Source organism: Callospermophilus lateralis, unplaced genomic scaffold, assembly GCF_048772815.1.
Source record: "Callospermophilus lateralis isolate mCalLat2 unplaced genomic scaffold, mCalLat2.hap1 Scaffold_103, whole genome shotgun sequence".
NCBI classification, from domain to species: domain Eukaryota; kingdom Metazoa; phylum Chordata; class Mammalia; order Rodentia; family Sciuridae; genus Callospermophilus; species Callospermophilus lateralis.
Window position 1 is genome coordinate 1,963,971 of NW_027510486.1, and position 21,974 is coordinate 1,985,944.

Consider the following 21,974-nt stretch of genomic DNA (forward strand, 5'->3'; position numbering starts at 1 on the left):
CTTTTAGAAGATCCTCCGAGGGTGACGGAGATAGGTCCCTTCAATCATGCAGAAAATACTTTAAGAAAATAAGAAAAAAAAAAGTTTGGCAAAGCTGAGACGACAAGAGAGGGGAGGTTTTCCATTGGGGGAGGTTGGAGATATATGAAGAGTAATGCTTTTGATCAGAAGCGAAGTTTGGACAGGCTGTTTTAGCTGCGGATTTATCAGAAAGGATATTTACTTATGCTGAGAACGGAAGAGGAAAATTCATCTTCACATACAGTCGCACGAAAGGGGCAGCACAGGGCTATTAGTAACAGAAGCTTAAGAGAAAGGTGACCATGCTGGGCACAGATGTTGACAGTGTGTGTATCAGAAACCAAATTAGTACAGGACTTCGGGGGTGGAGTGGTCCTAACTCAAATATCTGCTCCTGATTCTAGACCATATTCAACATCCTCTTACATCATATCGAACTGCACTCTATATGTTTTAGATGAGACATGAGACGTGAACTTTTTCTTCTTTAGGATTTTTAAAAAATTATCCTGGCAACTTTTTTATATAGGCAAGAGGAAAAGGCACTTCCATGGCTTAAGTAAGTACTGCCACAAAAACAACACAATAGGACTTTAAAGTCCCTATATTTAAAAAAAAAATCAACTCTGGACACGGAGAAGCTGGTTCAAATCCCAGCTCTCCCAAAGCTAGCTATGTTGAACAGAAGGCTTGATTTAACTTTGTCTGCTTTTTCCTCATCTGCAGAGAGGGTAGCAATTGCTATTTAGGAGTGCAAAGAGATCAGGAAAGCATCTCAAAATAGTAAACACTGTGCACATATCTGCATATCAGCTGCTCCTCTTATTATTTTATTCCATATATATATATATATATATATATATATATATATATATATATGCCACTTTTTTCTACTAGTAGTTAGAGGAAGAATGGGAAGGAACATAGATTGAGCATAGGGGCAATGTCACACATGGGAATTGAATATCAGAAAATGTTGGAAAAAAATACTGGCTACATACATAAATATTCAGCTGGACTACATTTCCCAACCTTCCTTCTGATACACCCCCACAGACCTGAGTTTTAGCCAACAACAGCACACAAGCCAAAGTGAATGCACCACTTGCAGGTGGGAGCAATTAACATCCTCCAAGTCTCTCGCACTCCAATGAGTTGATGCAGGCTAGCAGGTGGTCACCCTGGACAGGGCAAATGTGCACCTTGGATCAAACTGAATCTTCCATGAATGCTTCTACCATCTACCATCGCTGGCGTGGGGGAATTTACATGAATGAGAAATAAAAGAATTCCACATAGCAGGCAATATACTTTGGGGGCTTATTTGTTAAAGCTAATAAAGTAGCCAGTCTAACACAACCAAATTCTTTACCTATCCTCTCCTACCCAGCCCCTATGGCCACACCTTGAAATAGATCTTGTCCCAATTTTACAGCTAAGGATATTAGGGCTATGGAATTATCTTGATGGATACTGTGAAGGCCTTCAGCCTGAGGCCAAGTCTGGATCCAGGTGTCTATGTTCCTGCCCTCCTCCGCCCAAGGGTGCACAGCACCAAATGTGCCCTTTCGTCCCTCCTTTATGACCTCCTTGCCACTGGTATTTCAGTCTTTACAACTCCATGTCCTTCAGCTTTGTGTCCACCTTGTGACAGCCAGGATGACCCCTCTGGAGTGCATTTATCTCTTAAACCTAATTCCAGCCACCCGTGAGTCAGGACAGGAACACTCTCAAGCCACCTGTTACAGGAGACAGATTGCTAGCAATTTTGCAACTGGCTACAGGATCAGAGATAATAATCTGAGAACCTTTCAGAAGAATCTGCACCAAAATATTGAGTGCTTAGAAGGAAAAAAAAATCAGAAGACCTACTTCTGAACAGAAAGAAAGAGAAGTTAAAAAAAAAAGGAGAGATGATTGAAAAACAAAATCCAACAGTAGTTAAGTTCTGTTCTCTTATCACTCAATCACCTGTCAATATGAAGTGACCAAGGGAAGAGGGGCTAAGCTCACTCCCAATTGCACGGAAGGTCTTCCAAGGTGTGTAAAATATACACACCAGGCACCAACTGAAAGAGGTTTCACAGACTGCAAATTTAAAAAAAAATTACCTCAGTTAAAACTGGCTCTCACCTAAAGCTTTCAGCAACTGGTAAAGTCTCTTAGTATTTTAACCCCCCATTCAAAAGGTCAGTTTTTATTTATTATTTATTTTCCATGCTTGCTAACCAACTGGCAGGATCCACACTGAAAAAAAAAATAATGAGATTTATCATCGTGATCTTTCCTCAACCAGACAGGGCAGGTGAAGTCAGTTTAAACAAACAATAAACAAAATCATTAGCCTTTTTTAGGAGGTAGCCAAAAAAGTAATATTCTCACAGAACTTGTTTTTTTGATCCCTGCCAATCTTATCTAACTCCCACAACCCCATAGTGGAGATTTCCACAGTCTTGAATGAAGTCAACAGGAAGACAGCAAGAATAAATGTATGGGGTGAAATGTGAATCTTCTCCAGAATGGCACCAAAATCACCTCTAGCTGCCTGCTCCGTGACACACTTCTTTTTCGCCCACCTGGGCACAGACATAAAGAGTTGCTAATCAGTACTACTTGAAATGCTGCTAGCTGGATCTATTTAAAGGGGAAAACCAGTCTCTAAGCTCCTACCTTATACTCCCTGAAGAACAGAAACCATAAATCTCAACCTGCAAAAATAAAAGCACATTCCAAATTATCCTAGGCAGTAGTGTCCAAACAAATGAGTTATGTGGCTGTTATTCCTTGAGATTCCCAGCTCCCAACACAGCAAACTGCAGGAGCTTCCCATGCAATTAAATGACTTTTTTTTTTTCTGAAAAACATGTCCCCGCCCCTGTGTTGATTCCAGTAGGAAAACTAGAAAAAGTTGCAGGAGCTTTGCTCCCAGGGACTCCTCCTTACAAATCAACCTCCCAGAGACCCCAAGATCCCAGCCAACCTCTTTGCACGCAGAACACACATCCAAGGTGATGGGTCACATTCGGTCGCCCTACACAACCTCAAGCCTTTTTGCTTCAATTCTGGAGACAGCGGTGCCAGCAATCTAACACCTTATCTTCCTGGTTGTGCGAAGCTGCCTCCTTGCAGGTCTCCGCTGTGCTGCAAAATGTGTTCATGCATCAGACTCTCTGACTGGTTCCCAGAGATCCAGGAGTCCACAGCCTCCTACCCCCACCTCCACGCCTTTCATTAATAGTAAAATAGACACACACCAGGCACAAACCAAGGTTTTCGGTCGCCCCCGCCCACCCCCTGTTGCAGAAGGAGAGCTAGCAGGTTAGTGTCTGCGGGGGGGGGCCTGGCGCACATCTTGCTACTGTCTGGGAAGAGGAAAGCAGGCGGTTGGTGGTCTTTGCCTCTTAAAAGAAACTGAAAATCCAGCCCCTCAGCCAAGAAGTTGTTGGAAATAGATGTCCCCCCAACAAGCTCCTGGGGAGAAACCAAGCCGCCTCCACGAGAGCACCGACCTGGTGGATGCAGTTGGCCGTGCTGAGCATCCAGCCTGGCATGGCCGCTGGCGCTCCCCAAATGAGTGTCTGCTTCTACCTCGGCCACGGAGATCAGATTTTCTTAGGTCCAAATCCCTCGAACCTCAGCACCTCAGCTCAAGTTCGCTATCCTTTCTGGGGGGCAGTCTTTGGAGCAAACCCCAGGAACCCACACCAGAAGGAAGCCCCGGTCTAGAACCCGAGGGCGCACGGAGGCTAGGGCATGTGGAGAGGGCATCGGCCTGAACCAGTTGGAAATGCTCTCGTTTTATAGGTTCCGGGAACATTCCAGGCTCTAGGCTCCTTATTTTGTGGTTGCCTTGCAGCGTAACAAACTTATTTTCAGACTAAAAAGGAGAGAAGAAGGGTCGCCGCGGGGTGACGGAGGCGTCGTTGGGGCCCTGCCTCTACCCAGGGTCAGGGCGCTCAGCGCCTTGCTGGCTGGACCCTGCTGTGCTGGCTGGCTGGCTCTGGGCGGCGGAGCTCCACAGCCCCTGTCCAGCCCTGCAGGATTCGGAACCCTGGGTAGCCCTGTCACCCTCTCGCAGATGGAGAGGACGCTGCCCTTTACTCAAAACCCGGGGAACCTGGATGCCTGCGCAGCGAACGCGCAGGCTGGAGCCCGGCTGGCTGCTCGCTGGCCACTCACCTCAGCACCTGAGCTCCGCGCTGAGAGCGGAGGACAGCCTCTCCAGAGCGCGGTGCAGTCACAGTCCGAGGGTCCCCGGTGTAGTGGCGAAAGCTCCCTACTTGCAACCAATCCCGGTGTTGAACCCCGTGGTGTCTGGTGTCGTGCTCCTCTCCCTTCCTGCGCTCCAGGCGGCTCCAAAAACCTGGCGCACCGGAGTTCTGCAAAGCAGCTGTCTGCGCCTCTGAGGGAAAGGCGCGCGGGGACGGGGCGAGGGCCGGGGAGGGCGGGAGCCGCGCTTGGCAGAGCTGGGCATGCTCAGTGCGAGGCTCCAGGAGGCGTGCGCAGGGCGCAGCACCTGCCTGGCCCTGCAGTGGGGAGGCGGCCCCCGGGTCCCCACGCACGAAACTGGCGGAGGGAGCTTTACCTGATCCTCAGGCCCGTGAAGACTATTAGCCTGGTTAATATAGAGGTATCATAAAGGGTGTATCAACCAGGGGTACACCAGCGGAATGTCCTTCCAATGAGTATTGGGGCACAGGAGGTGCAACCTAAAGAGGTACCCAAAACCTCGGGCTTTCCGGAGACACGGATTTCGGGGAATCTTTAAGGGGAAACAAATACTTGTGCTTCTGGGCTGAGTATTGCCGAGTACAGGTTGGGTGTGGGCGGATGGCACTGAAGACGAGAAAGAGGGGGGCTTTTGAAAGATTTTTTTTTTATCTGCCTGTCCTTAGGCAGAGGACATTGGCCAGACAGCCTTACTGACCTGCACCTGTCACCCTATTGCAGTGTGCTTTCAGGCTGCAATGTATGTAGGGAAGAGGAGACGTCGCAAGGAAACAGAAGCCCAAGGATCAATTTGTGGTGTGTGGGCACATTCAAAGGCTTGTTATTCAAAAGCATGTGCAGGGAATAATGACGTTATCATGGTCATTCTCCAGCCTGCATCTACCGTTTCTTGGGAGAAAGAGCTCCCTTCACTCCAATTCCAAACCTCAGGATAAAGTAGAGGTTGGCAGCGATGATCCAGCCCCTCACCAGCCCTGTGCAAAGCGAGTCTGACTGGCAGAGGAAAGCTAGCTCAGTCTAACTCAGCTTTTCCAGCAACCTCAAGAGAGCCTGCGTTTCTCTCCCAGAGAAAAAGCCCCAAGAGGCTTTGCCGAACCCCCAGTTTCCCTGCTCAGCACCTCAGTATCTCGGGACTACATCAACAACTTCTGACCATTTACACAATCATGTAAACCTACCCTGACATCTCCATTATGTAGAATGGATGTTAACTGGAAAACTATTTTTAAACTTACCACAGTAAGAAAACAAATACTCAGCTCCCCCCGAACACATACAGCAGCTGGGGGCCAGGCTGCACAGTGTTGGATTCGGTTTTGTTTGGTCTTCTTTTTTAAAAAACGTAACTGATTTTTGAAAAGTGAGCCTACCCACACTTGGTGATAGGTATTGTGGTATCAAAAATTTCACCATTTGATATTCTGTGTCTTACCATGGGTGCAAAGATTAATGCTAAAGAAAAGAAGTCCCCCCTACTTCCCAGGTTTTTTAATTACTTAAACTTGGGTATTGTATGCACCCCTCCCCACCTTCTGCATTTTGTTTTCTAATACAGGCACTGTTATAAAATAGGAATATTTGTGATGTGCTTTCTATGGTAAATAACTGCTTAAAATGAATGGCTTTCACTCCCTCTGAATGGCTTTGTGCTCCTACTTGATCTGTCTGTGACTTACACTACTTGTGCTGAGATTTTTTTCAGATCCTTTTTCTGCAACTAGCCCATTGAAAGTCAACAGATCAATATATAGTTTTGTGTATGTGTACACACATAACAAAAACTAACTAGCCAGAAAATATTCCTTTGTACATGCACAGAGCATGAGCACACTCAGACTCTCAGCAAAATTTCAAAATTCCAAAGAGAGGCTGTCATGTTCTCCCAGTGGGATCAGAGACTGAAGCACTTTTCAAAGTTTTCGGAAGATTTCAAGCCAGTGCTCTTAATCACGTTCCTCAATTTCAGACAAAAATATTCTGTCTTCTCATTCTTCCCTTTCATCTTTCCTATATGCAGAACATGGTATTCTTGCAGGTACCAGGAAATTAAGCATGACCCATACTAAGAATCTACTCCATGGTGACTGTGTCGTGAGGCACACAGACACTGAATATTTGGAGAGACAGATCTGGGTTGTGTTGAAGGGATGTCAGTAAGACATTCAGTTGGGAGGCTTTTTTTTTTTTATTTCATTTGACCAATATGACCCCACTGATCAAATGCCAAGCCTGATCGATATAGCTCCCCAACATTTCCCCCCCCCAGAAAGAACAGAATCTCCTTGAAAAATGCAACAAATAATCAAGTCCCATTTTTTCCATCCTGCAGGGAAGAAAGATGCTAAGGCCACCTCTGCCAAGAAAGCAAGCTTCAGGAGTGGGGAGTGTTCCTAAGAGGATTTGCCCCAGCCAGGAGATGGTTTCACAACATCTCCACACGTGTGCATCTGAACATATATCCGGGGTTGGGGGACCCTGGTTGTGTATCAGTGGCTTGCTCAGGGAACCTGGGATTGGGATTCTCAGGGGAGAAAGGCTCAGAATGAATCAATTAACGCTGCCAGCAACAAGTTCAATACCCCTGCACCCAGAGTCTCCCGGACTCCGCTCTGTATTAGTGTGTGAATGAATTACGTTGTAATAACTCCCACCCCAGCCGCCATCCCACCCTCCAGAATAACTATGTGTACAAATAGGTGAGATTTGTACTCCCAGGTCTTTTAATATGGGAGTACCTATTTGGATACAAGGTCACCTCTTACACTCATTAAACCCGTCTGAGGTCCGATAACTCTTAAGGGAAATCAACTCGGAAAATGCTTTTGACTTTTTGGAGACAGGGATGGAATACATTCAGCAGATTTTACTCAGCATGCAACAGTTCTGCGAGCTTCAGAAAGGGCACCAGTATGCCTCCCTCTCCCCCTTCTTGTGCCTTCTGCACTCATCCTGGGGATTTGGCAGGTGTGGATTTAATATAAAAGGAGGGGAAAGAAAAGAGCATCCCAGGAAAAGAAATATGTCTCTTCTGACCATATCTGATTTGATTTGATTTTCTCCTTATTCCTGGCATCTGGAGGGATTTTAAAAAATTTCATAAATACCACCCTCTTGGTTCTAAATGACTTGGATAAGGTGAACCGATGGCAGAGGTGACTCGGATAAAAATACCTGCATCTTATAATTAGTTTCTCAAAATATATGAGGTGTCTGAATAGATTCTTCACCTCTAAACCATCCTGGCTGTCCCATCCCTGTCTTTAAAACATAACCTCCACGTTGCTTCCACCAACAATGGACAAGGCCGTATTTTTATAAGGATTTATGTTCCTGGGAGCTTCATGTTCAGATTTAAAATGGAATACAGTAAAATGGGACTCAGAGAAGGACATTTTCAGACCAGATTATGGGGAACTAGCTTCCTCCAATGCCATTGTTTTAGGTGACTGATTTACTCTTGAGCTTCAAACTAAAGGACATGGGATAATAACGGCCTCATGGAGAGATAATGAGAATTAGCACACAAAAGCACAGTTAATTGGCATGAAGGTTGTGACACAGACTGACAGAAAGAGTCAAAGTAAACTATCGGCCTGACACCCCAGCCAAGATTCCTTTATGAACAGGGCCGGTCGACTACCAGGGAACTGAAGCGTGGTAAGGTGGAATTAGGAATCAATCACTCTGTTCTTTCTTTCAAACTTTTTTTCCAGATTTCATTGGATTCTTTATACAAAACTCATAAAAACAGAATAGCCCCCAGAGGACTTTACTTTGCAAAAGTATTCAGAGCCGATTTTTATTGTTCTCAGTGGGCATGTTCTTCTAAAGGTGTTCCTAACACTGAATTGCTTCCAGAGAAAAACAGAGGGTTAGGTTCCTCAAAGCGTGCCTGGTGACAAGGATTTTATCAACCTATCAACACACACCCCTTGTTTTATGTCTTCTGATAAAGATGCCGTACCTAATGAATATGGTTGGTTCATGAACCTTGAAGGTGGGTCAGCAACACTACGCCCCTGGTCCAACACAGCTCATCCAACACCTGTTTTCTTCATAAGGCATGTCACACATGTGCTTAGGAACACTAGGCAGCTCTCCAACACTATGCCTTGGTTCATTTAAAATAGCAAAGTTACCACCCAAAAAGACGCAGAAATTCCAAAGTGGTGGGGGGGGTACACAATGTCCTGCACAAAGAAGACTTCTTGGCAGGATAAGAACTGAAATAAGAAGGCTGAGCATGACCTTGATTGACCTCAGCTGGGAACAGGTGCAATGGGGAGACTCAGACTTCCAACTGCCCCCTGGGTGTCCTCTGAGCACCTCTCTGTGTCTGTGAGGGTCTACTTGGATGCTTTCAGTATTGACTTTGGGGTTACAAACACATTTTGCCAAGTAGGCAAATTTGCAAAGGTGGAATCTTTAAGCAATGAATATCAGCTATCTCAAAGGTTGTCTCTAAAGGCCAGCTGCACCCCCCCCCGTCGATGTGTGATCCCATTTACAAATACTCAATTTCTACACAATCATTTAAAATATGTGATTGTGACAAAGACATACACTTTTTAACAATCTGTCTCCCACAGATAAAATATTGACTAGAATTATAAAGGCTTCTTGGGTTTGTTGGACACCACATTCACTGTTTGGTTATTTCTAAAGTGGATTTAGCACGCTGTTTTTGAGCAACCTTCTACTTCATTCACTTGTTCACAAACTGGAGAGTTTGGAGAACTAATGTAAAGTTAAGGGTAAAGAAGAAGTAAAAAAATTGTACTTCTAGAAATTCAGAAAAGCAGGGTGATATGCCCAGGTCACTCTACCTTGGCCCCTGAGCCCATCCTACCTGAGCATCTCCTGGATCTAATCACATGCTCAGGAAGGAGAGAGATAAGGGGGAAGAGAACAGGGGAACCAAGAAAATCTAGGGTGTATAAAACAGGCCAAACCCCCTCAGTTCTTGGGATACTGGGATACCAGCAATGGTCCCCTTCTCTTCTCTCTCCTGGGAGAAGATTATGTTACCCATTTTTAAATAAACCCTGTTTTATTTTTAAAAAAAAGTAGAAAAAAGGAAAGAAATTAAGAAAAGTGCTTCCAAGAATAGCATATTCTTAGAGAAGAAACAAAATTCGAAGTCTATGCACCAACGAGACATTGAAAATTGAGTCTGTGAATGGGACTTTGAAAATAAAGGGGTTGTATATGAATCTCTGAGGATATGATGACATTGCTGATTCCAGGGTCTCAGACCACGTGATGAGACTTATAAGGTGGGTCCTTAATGATCCATGCCTTCTGGTATTCATACCCTTATTTATTTCCTGGGTTAAATGTTGGCTAGACTTATTGATTCACTGTTACTGAAACCCTGAAATGATGGGTGTCACTTCCAAAGATGAGGTCACACAAAGACTCTGGCTTCCATGTTAGGAAAATCTGACTCAAGTCATCTGCTACCACACTGTGAAGACTTCCCGGGCAGTCTCTGGAAGACCCATGTGCCAAATAACCAAAGTCTGCTAGTAATCTTGCAAATGGGTACAGCAGAAAATTCTCCGACTTACCAAAAGCTATGTGGGTGGCTCAGAATTGAATTCTCCAGTCCCAGTGAAATTAGGGTGATTGGATCACTGGCCAACAGCTTGAGTCAAGATAATGACAGAGTCTCAGCAGAATGACCCAGGAATCACTGACCAGTACCTATGTCGATCCCAGACCTATAAATAACGTGGAGAAATTAAAGTGTGCTGTTTGCAGTCTCCATGTCTTAGGGTAATTGGTGAAATAGCAACAGATAACTAGTGAACCTCCCTAAATACTCTGCTCATATAAACCAGCTGTGGGACGTGGGTCTGTGCTTTTTTGCACACCAGCCAAGTTATTTTGAAGCAAGTGATTCACAGAACACACTTTTTCAAGGCCTCGTACTGGGAGATGAAAGAGCAAATATTAGAGACTACATCGAATCACCTATCTTTCAATTGTATCCAAAACAAGTGACACTCCTTGCACACACCGTAATTATGTGTTTCCTTCTTTTCATTTCGAATATGCTGTTTTAATACCATTTTGTCCACATCGGGGACGTCCCAATTTTCTCCTCTCACTAGCTTTTCTATGCCCCAATTTTAACTTTAAAGCTGCTTAATATTCCATTTTAGAATATACTACGAATCACTCGATCAATTCTCTATTGTTGAACATTTAAATTGTTTCTGTTCTGCTATGATAAACAGCTCTTTGGTAAACACGGCAAAGTTAAAATTTACACATACCATTAATTGTTTCCTGAGAATAAATCCCATAGAATTTGAACTACCCAGTCAGTATGGTATAGGTATAGTGGTTTTACTCAATTGTCTCCTTCTTTTTTGGTACACATTGATGATCTCCAACAATTAAAGATAGGTGAAGGCTCTAAGCCTCATTTTTCAGGTTCTCGAAATAATATACCAAGCCAGGTGCGGTGTGTCAGGCCTATAATCCCAATGGCTAGAGAGGCTGAAGTAGGAGGATCGCAAGTTCAAAGCCACCCTTAGCAATTTAGTGAGACCTCAAGCAACTCAGTAAGACCCTGAATCTCAATAAAATATAAAAAGAATTTTATCCACTGGGGGATGTGGCACAGTGATTAATTGCTCCTAGGTTCAATCCCTGGTACTGAAGTAAATAAATAAATAAATATATAAAATAAAAATTAAAAAGTAGGCCAGCCATGGTAGTATATGCCTAAAATCCCAGTGGCTCAGGAGGCTGAGGCAGGAGGATAGCAAATTCAAAGCCAGCCTCAGTAAGAGCAAGGTGCTAAGCAACTCAGTGAGACCCTGTCTCTAAATAAAAATATAAAATAGGGCTGGGAATGTGGCTCAGTGGTCCAGTACCCCTAAGTTCAATCCCTGTACCCACCCCCCAAAAATAATGTAGCAAATTATAATAAAATAAAACAATGGTTAATTTCTGCATATGCAAGAAAAAAACAGACACTTATTTTTAAAAAAGCAGTATTTTGAACTGTAGGCTTAATAAATCTCTTTACAGGTTTTCCAATAGCCCTTGGAAGGAAAGATACACTTCAGGCAGATGCAACAGTACTAAAAGACCAGGATTTGGTTAAAAGGGTTAAGTCGGGGTCAGGTAACAAAATCCTCTGAAAGTTGTTCAACACAAAAAACTGGTTGGTTGGAATCCAAAGCACAGAGCACCATTCCCAAATAAATAGGCTCTCAGAACCACCAGATTCTCACACTATGCTCTGTAAGGTCCAAACTCACTGTGTGCTATTTCTAGCCAAACCCAGGTCTTCAATCCCATTCATTTTAGCAGTGAAAATGAAAATTTGCAGTTGTTATAACCAATATCTTCAACTGTGCCAATTAACAAAGCCTCTATCATTCATGGTAAATAAAATTAATGGATTCTGCTGGGCACAGTGTCACATGCCTGTAATTCCTGTGGCTCAGGAGTCTGAGGCAGGAGGATCCATGAGTTCAAAGCCAGCCTCAGCAATTTAGTGAGACCCTAAGCAACTCAGCAAGATCTTGTCTCTAAATAAAGTATGAAAAAATGGTTGGGGATGTGGCTCAGGGGTTAAGCACCCCTGGGTTCAATCCTGGGCACCAAAAGAAAAAAAAATTAATGGACTCTCTCAGATGGACATCTGATAAGAACTTGATAGTTGCTATCTCCCTACCTCCAGAATGTATATCTCTGATTAGCAAAACAAAAAATATTGAGAAATAATAATAATTATAGGTGAAAATCAACATATTCAGATATATACTTACACAGCCAAAACCTACACATCAAACTATGTTCCATTCTAAAATTAAAAGAATGCAACACGGGAAGGTTATGCACATTTTAGATGTTTATTCACTTTGCCAAAGTATGTATCAATTTATTTGTCTCATCACAGTATATTTTTCTGGTTCTTTATATCATTTCTAACTGCTGGATGTCAAGTGTCCCCCCATTCCCTTTTATCATGACTCAGGTTAAATATTTTATATGTTTTTGTGTTGGAGGTATTTTATTAATTGCCAGTTGGGGTTCTTTATTCATGTATTCAGCATTCATAGGTATTCTAGATATTTGTCAAAGTTTTCAGTAGGAAACTTTTATTCGTTGTAAATATTTCTCCCGCATCCCACTTACATTTGGAAACCTAGACGATATCTGACATCCTCATAGCCTCGAATTTATTACTCCTTCTTCACGTTTCTATCTTTGATGTCATATGGTTAAAAGTATGTTTTCAGAAGTTCTGGCTTCCAGAATGGCAAGGTAAGGAGGTTGTTTCAGTCAGCTTTCATCCCTGTGGCCAAAAGAACTGAGGAGAACTATGCAGGAGAGGAAAAAGTTTATTTTGGATAACAGCTTCAGAAGTCTTAGTCCACAGACAGTGAGCTCCATGGCCCTCAGCCTGAGATGAGGCAGAGAGACCATCATGGTGGAAGGGTTATGGAGGAGGATAGCAGCTCAGGACATGACCACTAGGAAGCAGAGAGAGCTCTGCTCACCAGGGACAGAATATCAACCCCAAAGGCACACCCCCAGTGACCCACCTGCTCCAGCCACACCCTTACCTATTGTTACCACCCAGTTAATCCATATCAGTGGATTAATCCACATACTGGGTTAAGGCTCTCATAATGCAAGATTTCACCTCTGAACTTTCTTGCATTGTCTCACACATGAGCTTTTGGGGAACCCTTCATATAAAAGCCATAACAGGGTTAAATGGTCCCCTTTCCAGCAGTATAGGCATAACTGGAGGTCAAAGTTATTAGAGAGAAAGATATTAAAGTCTCTAGTGGTCTTAAAAGTAGACATCAGAAGATACAACATTTATCCAAGAAAATCTAGTGAAATTCAGTAAAAATAGCCATGTGGCATTTGAACCATGACCTCTCCTTCCTCAGGTCAGCATGAGAGAATCTAATCTGGGTAGGTGAGGCCGAGAAGCCAGGTCTCCTTACCCCAAATCTGGCATGTTTCTGGAAGAGGAAGGGTTTTAGCATTTCTTTTCTCACTCACAAGCACCTGTTCCAGACACTAGGTAGCAAGAAGACAGGGATACCTTCTTCCACCTGGGTCCTACTCAAGGTGCAGAGGCTGCTGTCTCAGGCACAGAGACTGGCTAAAAATCATACAGCCCACATTGACCTCATCCCCAACTCATTTGAAAAGTGGGAGATTCCACGTCGAAGCTTGATTAGTAGAGCCCGCGGCCCGCAGTGAGATCCCTCCCAAATGAAAGATGTCGCTCAGGGAGAAGCATATTGCTGACCCCAGAGAAGTTCCAAAGTCATGGCTCAGAGATTTTTATCCGGGGAGAGAGGCAGGTCACAAGAATAAAAGTGACTTCACTTGCAACAGAGCCTGGGGGAAATTCAATCCAAAGGGTGTTGTCAAACGCAATAAATTTTTTTATGCAAAGTGATTAGGAACAGGATGTTTAGCTGCCTGAGAGAGAGAGAGAGGATATAAACCACAGTCCGGTAAGCTTAGCATAGAAACGAAGAAGGAAGGAGAGCTGGGGTCAGGACAGAAGCAAGCACTGATCTCAAAACTCAAATGTAATTGTCAGTGTCCATGGAGGAGCCATGTCTGCCCCAAGGCATTATTCGAAACAACAGATTCATCTGGAGGTAATTAGAAGAGCTCAGAAGCTGGGGGTGGTTTTGAGAAAAAGAAAAGAAGAGTCACCCTAAAAACCACTGTCACTGCAGGACACTGCCCATGCCACTGGATATCTCAAGAAGCAAGAGCAGGACACTCACACAATAAGGGAAATGAACTCCAGTAGAGTGGTCCAGGAAGAGAACACACAATAAACACCACTCCAGGGTTGTGAGAATGTCTCACTTAAAATATCTAGGTGGCAACAAAAAATCATGGTGTGCAAAGCAGCAGAAAAATGTAGCCCCTAATACTAAAAATAACAATAACAAAATAAAACAAAACAATAACAAAATAAAACAATAACAAAATAAAACAAAAACAAAATAAAAATAACAAAAATGTCAGGTAGGTTCTGTGGTAGAGCGCTTGCCCCGTATGTGTGAGGCACTGGGTTCGATCCTCAGCACCACATAAAAATAAATCAAATAAAGGTCCATTGACAACTAAAAATTTTAAAAAAGAAATACGGGGAGGGGTGCCTCATGACACCCTCATCTCAATTAATGAAGGTCAATAAAGTGATAGCAATTATTGCAACAGAACCAAATGGCATTTATGGTTTGGAAAGGTACAATAAATGAAATGCGGCTTGTCCAGGAAGATTCATAGCAACGCTATTCATGAGAGCCAGAAAGTGAAAACTACCCAAGTAACCACCCAATTAGGATCCAGTAAAGAAAAAAAGAAGTGATATGTTCATAAAAGTGAATATTTGTCCAGAAAACTTGGAGACTTGATACTAAGTTAAAGAAGGAGTCAAAAGATCAGATCTTATATGATTCCATTCATATAAAATGTCCAGAATAGAGAAATTCATAAAGAAAGAAAATGGATGTGAAGACAGTTAAGGATTGGGAATGACAGAGAGATGGGAGAGTAATAGACAAAGGATGCTAGGCTGGGGCTGGGGTTGTGGCTCAGTGGTAGAGCGCTTGCCTAGCATGTGAGAGACACTGGACTTGATCCCCGGCATCACAAAAAATAAATAAAATTATGTTCACTTGAAACTAAATATAAATATATTATAAGCCTTGCATCTTTATATACAAATTAATATACATATTAAAGATGTATATTATATATCTTTATATACATCTTTATATACATATTAAAGATGCCGGGCTTATAATATATTAAATATATATTTTATTTATATATTAAAGATGCAGGGCTTAGCTGGGCATGGTAGCCCCCACCTGTAATCCCAGTGGCTCGGGAGGCTGAGGCAGGAGGATTGTGAGTTGAGAGCCAGCCTCAGCAAAAGTGAGGCCCTAAGCAACTCAGTGAGACCTTGTCTCTAAATGAAATACAAAATAGGGCTAGGATGGGGCTCGGTGGTTGAGTATCCCTGAGTTCCACCCCTGAGTTGTTCCTTCCCACTCAAAAATAAAGAAACTGCAGGACTTATTTTGTGGTGAGGAAAACATCCTGACACTGTTTTTGGTGATGGCATATTGTATTTGAAACACAGCTCAATAAAGGTTTCATTTTAAAAACACTTTTTGGGTTTTTTTGTGTGTGGGGGGCGGGGGGAGGCAGATACTGGATATTGATCTCAGGGACACTTAACCACTGAGCCACATCCCAAACTTTGGAATTTCTTGCTTTGAAACAGAATCTCACTGACAGTCTCTTGCTGAGGCTGTCCTTGAACTTGTCATCCTCCTGCCTCAGGATCCTGAGTCCTGGGGATCTCAGGTGTGCACCACCACACCCAGCAAAAATGCTATTTTTGTTAATGCTTTCATTAACAGAAACAAAAAAAGAAAAGAAACTGTTCTTATTTCAAGGGAACATCAATACCTGTCTATATTTTGTTTTCTTTATTTTTTTATTTTTAAAATACATTTTAAAGGTCTATTTGAAGATTTATTTTCAAGTGTATCTCCTTAATCATTCTGTTTTAGATTTTGTTTGGCATATGATTTCTTTGCTTATATAAATATTGCTTTTGCTTATTAGTTAGTTGGCTATTCTACCAACATCTTTGTACGATGCATTTCAGCATTTATGGTGTGGAAAGGTACAATAAATGAAATGCAGGCCATCAGTTCTGCTTCGAAGGTTGCACCTTTTCAACGTTGTAAAAACATGGCTAATGGAAAAGAAAACACCCTGAAGATGTTCCATGGAACCCTTCAAAACGTAGGACTTGACTGGAAACATTTTACTCAAAGGCCATGCTTTGAGGACCAGTAAGTATTCAATAAAATGGTCGCAAACTTTTGGAAGAGAGGAGACTTCTTAAGAAGGTGAGAATACGATTATTCTCATGAGAGTATCAGGAAATTGATCAGCAGCCGGACCAGAAGCCAGGCGGAGATCAGGTGAACAGACCCTGTGCAACGGAAATTAAAATAATGGCAAATCATGCACATTCTATTTTCCCAACGAATCTGTTTCTAAAGAAACCAGAGATGCTAATTTATTATTTGATAAAAGGAAACATGTATGTAAATATATATCTAGTTTACTTATTCATTTACTCATTTTATTTTTGTACCTAGTACCATTATTAAAAAAATAAAATATTTGTTAGAATGAATAAGCCATTTTTGTTTGCTCTTTTGTTTGTTTTGTGTGAGTGAGGGTTGACCCCAGGGGCCCGCTACCTCTGAGCTACGTTCCCAGCCCTTTAAATATTTTAAAATTTATTTTTGATTTCTGGTATTGAATCAAAATCAGGGGTGCATTATCACTAAGCTACACCCCCCACCCCTGCCTTTTTTTTCTTTTTTCTAGTGAGACAGAATCTCACTAAGCTGCTGAGGGTCTCACTAAATTACTGGGGCTGGCCTCAACCTTGTGAACCTCCTGCCTCATCCTCCCAAGAAACCACAGACTCCTGACACCATGCCCAGCCCAAATAAACCATTGGATTCTTCTTTCACTGTAAATCCCTGGCTATTTTTGTTGGTTGATTCTTCTAAATAGATACAAGAATAATTTCATCAGATCAGAAAACATTATTGACACATTCATTGGAATTGCGAAAGATAAGGGAAATAGTACCTAATATGCATTCATTTCCTGCTCTTGATCTGTCAGGGAGTAAGCTTAATCTTTTATGCCTTCTCTCCATTGATCTGCCTCTATGAGCTAGGAAATGTGTGTGTGTGGGGGGTTAGCTTTTTAAATTATGAAACGAAGACTTTCTAGAAAAGTGCACAAACATATATGCAGATTGCCATAAATCGTCACAAATTTAGTATGTGTGCAGCTAGAAAAGATATGGAGAAATAGAACCCTGGAGGCATATAGAAATTCACTCACTCACATTTCTGATTACTGCCCTTCCTCTTCCCAAAGGACTATCTCTCTCTCTCTCAATGGCTTACCAACATTTTGTGTTGTTGTATTTCTAGTGTGTTGCTTATAATTATTAATAGCTGAGTTTTATTTGTAATCCTATCTGACCGTCTTTCTATTTATAGAAATTGTGTGCATTTACATCAAATGCAATTACTGACGTGCTTGTGTTTAAACCCACCACATTTCTACTGGTTCTGCCGGCTCTATGATCTTCTTCCCCGACATTTTCCTTCTTTTGGATTAATTGCTTTTAATCAGTCAATTTCTCCCTCTATTAGTTTGATAGTTACCCACTCTCTGACTCTGCTCCTCTAAGTCACCCTAGAGACTACAAATTCATCCCTGACATATGAAGTTCAAAGTTCCCTGTAACTTTTCTCTATTCTAAGCTTCGTAATTAAGAAGCTTAGAACATTTTAACTAGATGTGTTCCCCCCCTCTCAACTGGTTACTATTACTACTGTGATTTTTAACTTCATGTCTCCGTCTCTTTAATCTCTCTTACAGGTGCCCATCTCCTATGCATCTGATATATGAAGGCACAGTTACCATGGCTTTACAAAATCAGTGTTCATTTACATTGACCCACATGTTCATCGTTTGACTCTTTTCATTTCCCCCTTCATTTATGCCTTGACTGAGAATCACCTACACTGAGAATACTCTGTTAGTGAACCTTCTCCAATTGCCTATCATATCTTTGTTTGTCTTATACTTGAAGAATACATTGCCCACATTGCAATTGTATTCATTGCAAATCTTAAGGACTTAAAATAGCCCTTTATCGGTTCAGATTCTTTGTCAGCAATTTGGATTGATCCTTCTGTTGGTCCTGACCATATGGCTCATCTGAAAACTTTGACCAGGATAGGATATTTTATGACATCTTCTTTGTCAGGTGTCAGACATGGGTGAGACAGACATTTGTGGTTTCTCCATTTCGGGAAGGCTGATCCTGGCTTCCTTCCTTCATTTCTGCTACATTTTGTTGGTTAAAGCCTGTCATCGAGAAAATCTTGATTTCAAGTGATGCAGTAATAAACTCCATCCCTCAATGATAGGACTAGGAGAGCTATGTTACAAAGAGGTATACATATGTGAGTGAAAGGGAGCTGCGACTGATATTATTAACAATATGCTGTCTGGTGACAAATTACCTAGACTCCTTTTACTTACAACATATGCTCCTATATTCTGCAGACTGCAAAAGCTTCTCATTCAGTGACAACGTTGTACTCAGAGTTTTGGATCGGAGCATCCACACCCAGTTCTCATGCTGACAAGGCTCCTAGGTGCCATCTCTTCTGAATTCGGGGACAGCTTAATTGTAATGCTCTATATATCCCGAATATAATGGTAAGACAGATACTCCTGTTCAAAAGGGGAAAATACAATGAGAAGCATAGCAATTACTGGTCCAACGATTTTTTAAAAATAAAACTACACCAATTTTATTAGTTTCTCTTCCCCCAGATGCAGAGAATGCTTCTAAATTGAGGCTCATTTATGTTCCTTTTCTGTAGATCTTGGGTCCATGGTTGTCTGAGGCTCTTGACTTCACCCTGTGCAGAAGCATTCATTTCCAATGGGAAGTGATCCATTTTACAGCTATAGATGTGTTTCTCAACACTCTCTTCTCATACAAAGATAAGTTTCAGGGGCTGCCTTGTATACTGAATAGAGACTCTCAGTTACTTCTAGACCAAGATGGCAGTGTTTATTAATACAAGTCTCTTAATAAACTTTGTGGGTTTCCTTTGAATCTTATGAAGTGATGCTACAAATCCTCCAAACCATGGGCACCACCGCAGATGGTACCTGACTTACAAATGGTTTGTCGTGTGATTTTCTTTTAATGTGAGGATGGTGTGAGAGCAATATGCGTTCAGTAGAAACTACTTTGAATTCTGACCTTTGTCCAGGTTAGCAGTCAGACTTTAGTTCTCTCAAGATTCTGTTCAGCGGCAGTGAACCACAGCTACCTGTCAGTCACGAGAGAGAAAAGGTAAACAACCAACAACTGACAACCAACAAGCAACAACTGGGTTGCTAAACTATTATGTCCAGTAGGTTATGTCTAGTAGATAAATGTTTGACTCCTGATAATCTCCACTTACAGTGTGTATATTGGGATGTAACCCCATTGTTAGTGACATCTATATATTTTTAAAATTTGTTTTAATTAATCATACATGACAGTAGAAGGCATTTATGCACTTTGATATATCATCCATGCATGGAGTATAATTTATCATTTTTCTGAGTGTACATGTTGTAGAATCACACTGGTCAGTCATGTATGTACATAAGGTAACTATGTCTGTTCTATTCTACTATCCTTCCTATCCTCATGTCCTCTCCCCACCCCTCCCTTCACTTCCCTCTATTTAATCTAAGGCAACTTTATTCTTCTCTAGTGCCCCCCCACCATTGTGAATTAGCATCCTCATATTAGAGAAAATATCTGCCCTTTGCTTTTTTTGGATTGGCTTATTTCGTTTAGCATGATATTCTCCAACTCTATCCATTTACTGGCAAATGGCGTGATTTCATTCTTCTTTAAAGCTGAGTAATATTCCATTGAATATATATATATATATATATATATATATATATATATATATATATATTCACATTTTCTTTAACTATTCATTTATCAAGGGACACCTCGTGGGTTCCATAGTTTAGCTATTCTGAATCGAGCTGCTATAAACATTGACATGGCTGACTCACTGTACTATGCTGATTTTAAGTCCTTTGGGTACAAACCAAGGAGTGGGATAGGTGGGAGTGACATCTATATTTTAAAACAGATTTCTCTCTACTCCAGTTATGTCAGGAAGCTGGGAAGCATCTATACTAAAATTAGTTTGCCTAACTCAGAGGGTTCTCTGGCCCTCTTCCCAAATCTTTCTAAGGTGTTACTATTGCATCTTGCAGCCACACCCAGGAGTCTTATCTTTACTCTGAGACCAACTTTTACATTGAGTATGTCATGCTCACTGGAAGGATGGGAGATGAGACTTAGTTTTATGTGACAACCTGGAAAGTCCTAGGTGCACTGTGTTTCCTAGAAATCCCACTTGCAGATGGACACTTCAACCTTCTGTCGGAGACTCTTCTCGGTGGATCAACTTTTAGACCAAGATGGCGGTGTTTATTATACAGGTCTCTTAATAAACTCTGTAGGTTTCCTTTGGATCCTGGTTCCTCCAGGTAGTTTACCCGGGACTGAATTACACAGTTCATCGCTTCTCTCACCTGCCAAACATGTTTCCTCATTGACTCTCCTGGTCAGACCGTGATCTTCTTCCAGTTTTCCAGTCTTTACACCGAATCCCATTCCATTGGCATGGGTTCTGTTTTTATTACAGAGGAGGCTTACTTTTATGTCTCACTATGCTTTGGATATAGAATGTCCCCCAAAGGCACATTTATTAAAGGCTTGGTCCTCTACTTGGTGATACTGGGAGGTCAGCAATGCAAAAAGGAACGGACCTAATAAAAAGTGTTCTAGTCACTGAGTGTGTGACCTTGAAGGGATAATTGCACCTCAACTCCCTTTCTTCTGTTCTCCTTTGTTCCTAACCATCATCTTAGCTCTTCTTGTGATGTTTTGCCTCACTAAAGACTCAAAAGCAACACACCATGGACTGAAACCTTCAAGTTTGAAACAAAACAAACCTTTATTGTTTTTAAGTGGATCATCTCAGGTATTTTATTACAATAACGGAAAGCTAACAAACACAGAAACCAACTTCATGATCGGTTGCTTCCTAATAAATACTCTGAAGTTTAGTGCCTTAAAACAATAATCACTTTATTTCACCATCATCCTGTAGCTCAGCAATTTGTGCTGGGTTCACCTGGACAGTTCCTCTGTTTGTCCTCACTATGGAAATATATACAGCTACACCCTGTGATTGGTCAACTGGGGCTGCACAGCTCTGTGTCTGATAGTCCTGGCTGCCTGTCAGGCCACTTCTCATGTGGTCTCTCATCCTGAAGAGGCTGGCCTCTGTTTCCTCACATGACAGGCCACAGGTAGAAATATGGGGGCCCTACATTCTATGGGGGTCTGTTCTCAGTCTTCTGACACCAATGCGGCTTTCGCATTCATACCAGTGAAAACTAACCACAAGACCACACCAAATTCAAAGGGGTGGATTAACAGGCTCCACTTTTGACAGAATAAATTGACTAAGTCATGTTGGTGAATGGTTTCAATTCAGGGATGGGAGGAATTTCTGTTATTTCTTTTCGTTTGCAATCTACCATATCTTTGGTAGTGTCTCAAACCGGGGAGACTTAATATTTTTTTTTAAAGCTTTGTAAAATGTTCATGCATAATATATTCAAAAATTGCTTCTGTCTGATTCTTTCTATATTCCCCGTTTGAACTCAGATGACCTTTGTGCAACACCTCCCCCTACCCTATACCAGAAGGAGTATAACCTTCTCTTCTGTATTTTTTCCTTTTTCATTAGTTTTTCCATTTGGATATTTTCTTGTGATCTGTATTTTCAGTCTCTTTTCCTTCCAACCCTACCTAATTTTTTCTCATACTCATGAATTTTCAACTTGAATCGCTGTCTTTCCCACTCTATTGGTTCTATAGCAAAATGTGAAATTCTACCTTTTGAGAATGGAATTGACCTTCATGATTTTTTAAGTCTGGTTCACAGCTCCATGATCCAGATCCACGTGAGTTAGCTCCATTT

General features: G+C 41.9%; 1 pseudogene; it reads right to left on the bottom strand.

Annotated features, from left to right (window-relative positions):
• Positions 1-4,668: 4,668 nt before the first annotated feature.
• The window catches only part of LOC143639974 (lipase member I-like), a 189,739-nt pseudogene continuing 172,433 nt past the window's right edge, over positions 4,669-21,974 (bottom strand).